The sequence below is a fragment of the Lithobates pipiens genome, unplaced genomic scaffold, assembly GCF_037356315.1.
Source record: "Lithobates pipiens isolate NorthernLeopardFrog02 unplaced genomic scaffold, aLitPip1_a1.2 Scaffold_25, whole genome shotgun sequence".
Taxonomy (NCBI): Eukaryota; Metazoa; Chordata; class Amphibia; order Anura; family Ranidae; genus Lithobates; species Lithobates pipiens.
This window is the reverse complement of record NW_027507787.1, coordinates 94,879,140-94,885,630: the sequence shown is the minus strand read 5'-3', so window position 1 is coordinate 94,885,630 and position 6,491 is coordinate 94,879,140. Positions and strand designations below refer to the sequence as shown.

The window sequence follows — 6,491 nt, the reverse complement described above, 5'->3', positions numbered from 1 at the left end:
AGGTATGGTAAATTTTGAAAAATGAAATCATAAATTATAATATAATAAATAACTATAAATAATTATACCAAATAATAATATAACAATAATAAAAATTATTCAATAATGTAATCAAATCAAAAACACAGAAATTTGCTCAGTTGTAGAATTGTCACTGTCATTACTTTTCAGTATTTGATGACGGATCTCCCCACAAATATCCCTCAATTCTGCGAGTGATTCCAATTTATTATCGCTGTTTTCTAGCTGGTCTAAAATCATTTTTGATGTAAAGTGACAGTTTTGGTTGCTATGGACAATCTCCAGTTTCCAGGCATAAAGAACAGTTTTTATAATATAAAACTGCATGCAGGACACTGGGCAGACCACTAGGGACAAAGGGGATGTGAAATAATTACATACAGCAATGTAATCTCTATATTACTGTATGTATACTGTGTGTTTCACTTTTTGAATTTGGCGCCGATCTCCGTCCCCATGTGTCGGCTCCGTGATGAGATCGGCTCCGTGATGAATTGAGCGGAGGACGAGACGCTCGTACAGCGGGGGGACATCACTCGATCCAAGGGAGAAGGTAAGTAAACCTGTCATGAAAATCGCATGAAGAGACTGACCTCCAGGTCTTCTGATTTAGATCGTCGCAGGTACGCACGATCGTACGAACGTGCATGCGTTCGTACGCAGGTGCGCGTGCGCGGGCACGTGCGCGGTCGCGTGCGTGCGTCCGTGTTGGTGCCAAACTGCCTATTTAAACTAGCCTCTGGCTAATGGTCTCTGCTGTCTGCTCTACAGCGTTATACCTGTGAGACCTGATCCGTATTGTTTGTTCCTGTTTGACCCGGCCTGCCTGTGACCCATCTGCTATCCGCCTGCACCCAACCCCCGGCTTGTTGTAACGATTCTCCTGCCTGTTCCCTTGTACTTCGTTCCTGTCTGATATCCGATCCGGCTTGCTTTGACCATCCGTCTGCTAAAGGTGAACCTGCTTATACTGAACTGTGTCATCTGCTGCAAGTAACCTGCTTGTATTGAACTGTTCACCTGCTGTAAGTGCCTGCTCATATTGAACTGCTTATCTGCTGCAAGTATCTGCTTATATTGCGCTGTTTGTCTGCTTCAAGCCACTTGTCATATTGCGCTGTTCATCTGCTTCAAGTCACCTGTCTTATTGAACTGTTCACCTGCTGCAAGTGCCTGCTCATATTGAACTGTTTATCTGCTGCAAGTACTTGTGTATATTGCACTGTTCATCTGCTACAAGTTGCCTACTTCCCTGCACTGCTTATCATCAAGTTACCTGCTCCATTGAACTGTGTTATCTGCTATAAACTACCTGCTGATCCATTCACTGTGATTACCTGCTCCACTGAACTCCACCTACCCATCCTACCCATCTGTTGATCCTGCCAGGCACCTGTACCCCTCCTTACTCCTGTGTTCCCTGTTACATTGCCAGGAAACCGGTAGTGGGAGTCGTAAGGGAGGCCTCTCTCCGCAATCCGGGCTCGCTACTAGAAGGTACGTGAAAAAACCTCCTCCTGCATTGAGCAATGTGGTCCCCGAGTCTGGCTCGGAGTTACCGCTTTTGGTATAAAACTTCCACCCCAAGCCAGACTCGGCAATACCACCATGGGGGTTAATGGATTATGAGTGAGCTGGTCAGCATACACTGGGAAGATCAGTGTATTGCTGTTTCTCCTCCCCTCGCTCTCTGAGCTCCTTGTACAGCTGAAAAAAAGAGGATATGTGAGGATAACAGGAAAAAAAATAAAGGTATTTATAGTGTTTTTATATTATACACAAATGTTTTGCCTTTCATTTCTTTTTTTAAACTAAATGGGTTGTTTTACAAGGTAAGAGTTCACATATACTTTAAGGGAGAAGTAGGGCCAAATTTTATTTGGCCCTACTTCTCATTAAGGTGACCACGTGTGACTCTGCATTGCTGGTTTCTGTGTGATCGTTAAGCTGTACTTGGACAAGAACTCATCATGTCATCTGACGAAGGAAAGCTTTTTGTTGGAGGTCTGAGCTTTGATACCAATGAGCAGAGTCTGGAAGATGTATTCGGTAAATACGGAAACATCCAGGAAGTGGTTGTGGTGAAGGATCGGGAGACCAAGAGATCGCGTGGCTTTGGTTTTGTCACATTCGAAAATGCTGAAGATGCGAAAGATGCTATGGCGGGAATGAATGGGAAAACTGTGGATGGTCGTCAGATTCGGGTTGATCAGGCTGGGAAATCCTCCAACGACAGGAGAGGAGGTTACAGAGGTGGCTCATCTGGAGGTGGAAGAGGGTTCTTCCGTGGAGGTAGAGGCCGTGGTGGTGGAGGTGGTGGATATGGTGGAAGCAGCCGGTTTGATTCCAACCGAAGTGGAGGAGGAGGCTATGGTGGTGGATCCCGGGATTATTATGGCAGTAGCAGGAGTCAAGGTTATGGTGATCGCTCAGGCGGAAGCTCCTACAGAGACAGTTATGACAGCTATGCCTCACATAACGAGTAAAATACCTTCCTGACTCAAGATCGTCCTTCCAATGGCTATTTATAAAGATTTTTGGAGCTTCGCTGAATCAATATGTACCATTTTGTTCTATTTGTCTTCACTTTCTATAAACATATTTGATAACTGCCTCAAACTGTGAAACAGCTGTCCTATCTGCTTTTAATTTTTTTTTTTATTATTATTATTTTGGCCCTGTTTTTATGTTTGTAGTGACAGGAACTTTTCTTGTCATTTTGCTGTTTCCTTGAGGCTCATTCCATAAGTTTCCCTTAAGTTATGTGGAGTGCATTGGAGAGGATCCATTCCATCAGCAACATATTCTAGTTGATGGTGCTTCTTGAGGCATTAGTTTGCTGTTGGACTTGTTTATGCTGGTTTGTTTGTTTTTTTTTGCCCAAAATTGTATCAGTGGTTATCAATTTCTTGTACTTTGGCTTAACAAAGCCCATTATCTCCATCTGTCCAGTAACACTTGCAAAAAGTTTGTGAAACAATTTGTTCATATTTGTCAATTTTTTTACTGGAAGAAATTTGTATCAAGTGGTTATGAATTTCTTGTACTCTTAATTTTTGGCTTCACGAAGCCTATTAAAAGGGGACCACGTGTCCCGGATTGCCCGGGACATTCCCACATTTTGCAGGTCTGATGCCCCCCACCGCTTTACTAACTGACAGTACTTGTCCTGGAAATGTCTGCAGAGGCACAATCCCTGATGCGGCAACCTTTTTGGGTGGCATTGATCAGCGCTTCTATGTAGAGCCTGCACACGCCGCCCCGGCTGTGTTGTGATTCATTACAGCACAAGCTTATTTTTGGGAAGGGGGGGTGTCCCTGAATGGCAGTTTGGAAATGTGGTCACCCTACTTCTCCTATTAAACACAGGAGTGTGGTTCGTTCTGTACTCACATTCCGTTTAAAAATAGACATACATTTACTAAAAGAAATCACAAAATAACTAATACACATGAGTTACACCAAAATTGTAAGCTGGATGGTCGTGAGAGCGTTCAAGATGTGGCAATCAACAATGTCTTGGTGTAGATTGCATGATGCCACTCTACATGTTACATGCACCATCACTTCTTCAGGAGTTTAGGCATATATTCTAGATAAGTAAAAACATATGAGTCTTTCACTGAATAATACGTACAACCATTATATTTACACATAAGTAACCCTAAACCTTTTAATTGTGTGCATTTAGGGCCTATAAAGTGTGCGTTTGGCTGCTACTGTCAGGGGGTTTTTCGCCTTTCTCTGGAACAATCAGGAACAACCATAGGTTAGCATACCCCTACCTCCGGCCTCCTTTCCATTTTTTACGCTATCCTAGGACGACTATTCCAGATCACAGCCAGACTTCTTTTCTGACCTTAAGTAAAGGTAGCTGGAACAGCCAGCAACCGAATACAACAACTCTTTCCGCATCCATATAGGCATCCCCTGATCAACTTGCGCGCTAATAGCCTCAAGCACAGCGGCAAGTCTGATACCTAACCCCACCTCAGGATCAATACCCTGATCAGGATCATCATCTTAGGCCCATAGTACCATCAACAGCATCCACAAACCATGTGCTACTTCAAATACTCAGCTGAAGTTCTGCACAGACTAAGGAACATCAACACCACATTGCCATCTTCCATACAAAAAATACTTCAAAGAGAACAACTATTAAAAACCGGACGACAAGCAGCTCCCAACCACAGGAAGACATCTACTCGACCACTACAATTAGATTGCGCCTTGATTAACGCCAGGTCTGCAGTCAAACATAGACTGGAAGTATACAACTTCATCATCGAGAACAATGTAGACTGCCTCTTCATCACCAAAAGCTGGTTAACCTCTGACTGCAACACCATCCTCACCGAATTGGTGCCGGAAAACTACAGGATCCTAACCGAACACCGGATAGGGAAAAAAGGAGGAGGCCTAGCAGTGATCTTTAAAGGTCACCTGGATCTCACTAAACCATCATCTCAGAACCCAGCACCTTTTATGGAAACCCTGACGCTACATCTTCAACCAACACCCCATGACACCACTCATATTCTACTGTGCTACAGACCACCGGGACCAAAGTCCAATCTTCTTTCACCCCTCACGGAATCCTTTGCAATGCACACCCTAAAATTCAAAAATTTCCTGGCACTCGGAGATTTCAACCTTTGGGCAAACGAGCCTAAAGACCCCATCGCGACTGCCTGCATCAATCAACTAGAAGAACTGGATCTACAGCAACTGATAAAGACTCCCACGCATGGGTCAGGACACACCCTGGACCTCATTTTCAAACAGAACATCGACGTCAACATACTCGACAACATAACTCTGCCATGGACGGATCACAACGCCATCAAATTCAAAATCGCTACCAACATCACCAACGCAAAACGGAAACCTGTAACAACGCACTGGACCAGATCGCATAAAAAACTGTACTCCGAAGCCTTCAAAACCACTCTGTCCAAAAAGATATCTACAATAACATTAAACCACTCTAGGGAGGAAACACTCAACTTCCTGAACAAGGCATTACTGCAATCAGCAGACTCGGTAGCACCAAAACACAGGGCACTCATCAGGAAGAAAAATGCTGGATGGTTTAATAGCTCCCTCTCCGTACTAAAGCAAGAACGCAGAAGAGCGGAAAGAACATGGAGAAGAAATCCCACCGAGGAAAACCTATTTAACTACAAAGGTCTCACAGAGAATTATCGGAAAGCAATCTTCAAAGCCAAAAAGGACCACTTCTCATATACAATCTCAACGGCCGCAAACCAACCACGGGAACTGTTTAAACTGGTTAATCAATCAATGAATCCGGTGTGCCTAGAACCCCCAGAAAGCGAATCCCAGGATTACTGTGACAAACTGTCGGATTTTTTCATTGATAAAGTCAAAACCATCAGGGAAACAATTTGTCAGAAGAAAACATCCAATCTCAGCCAGCAAATACATAAAGAGGATTCTGCACCAACATACCGCAACTGCCAAAATTTTCACTATCCCCAATTACCGTAGACACCGCAAAAAACATCATTAATAAACTGCGTGACAGTACCTCACCTATTGACATCATCCCCACAAAACTACTGAAAGAATGCTTCGACATCGTGGCTCCAACCATAACCCACCTCATAAACCGATCATTCCACGAAGGGATTGTTCCCAGCATCCTCAAACAAGGCATCGTCAAACCTCTACTCAAGAAACCAAACCTGGACCCTCAGGATCCAAACAACCGTAGGCCAATTACAAGCCTCAACACCATTTCTAAGATCATGGAGAAAGCTGTAGTACATCAGCTACAACTTCACCTGGATACTCACAAACTCCTGGACCTGCTGCAATCAGGCTTCCGCCCGGGTCATGGAACAGAAACTGCTCTCCTCAAGATTTGTGATGATGCCCTCGAAGCAGCAGATGACGGAGAGCCGTGTCTCCTCGTACTGCTAGACCTAAGTGCAGCGTTTGATACAGTAGATCACAATACTCTACTCGTTCGCCTCACAGAAGTAGCCGGAGTCCAAAACATAGATCTCCAATGGTTCGCATCCTTCCTAGGAAATCAGTCACAGACAGTGAAACTAGGAAAATTCCTCTCCGAAACTCGGGCAGTCACCTGCGGAGTCCCTCAAGGCTCTCCGTAGTCACCCGTTCTCTTCAACATTTACATTCGTCCACTCCTTCAAATCATCAGATGCTCAGATCTCTGCTTCCACTCTTACGCTGACGACACGCAACTTTATTTCTGGATCAATGGAAAAAAAGATCACCAACAACAACTTGAAAACTGCCTCAAATCAATAGAGGACTGGATGACCACCAACTCCCTCCAGCTGAACGAATCAAAGACAGAGCTTCTTATCTTACACCCAAATCATAAGCCCGCAACCAAAACCTCCTGGTTTCCACCAACCGTCTTTGGGCAGACTATCTCCCCAAAGACCAAAGCGAAGAGTCTCTGGGTTATTTTA

General features: G+C 44.2%; 1 pseudogene; it reads left to right on the top strand.

The window, feature by feature from the left end:
* The first annotated feature begins 1,937 nt into the window (after positions 1-1,937).
* LOC143930419 (cold-inducible RNA-binding protein pseudogene) lies at positions 1,938-2,648 on the top strand (annotated as a pseudogene).
* The last annotated feature ends 3,843 nt before the right edge of the window (positions 2,649-6,491 follow it).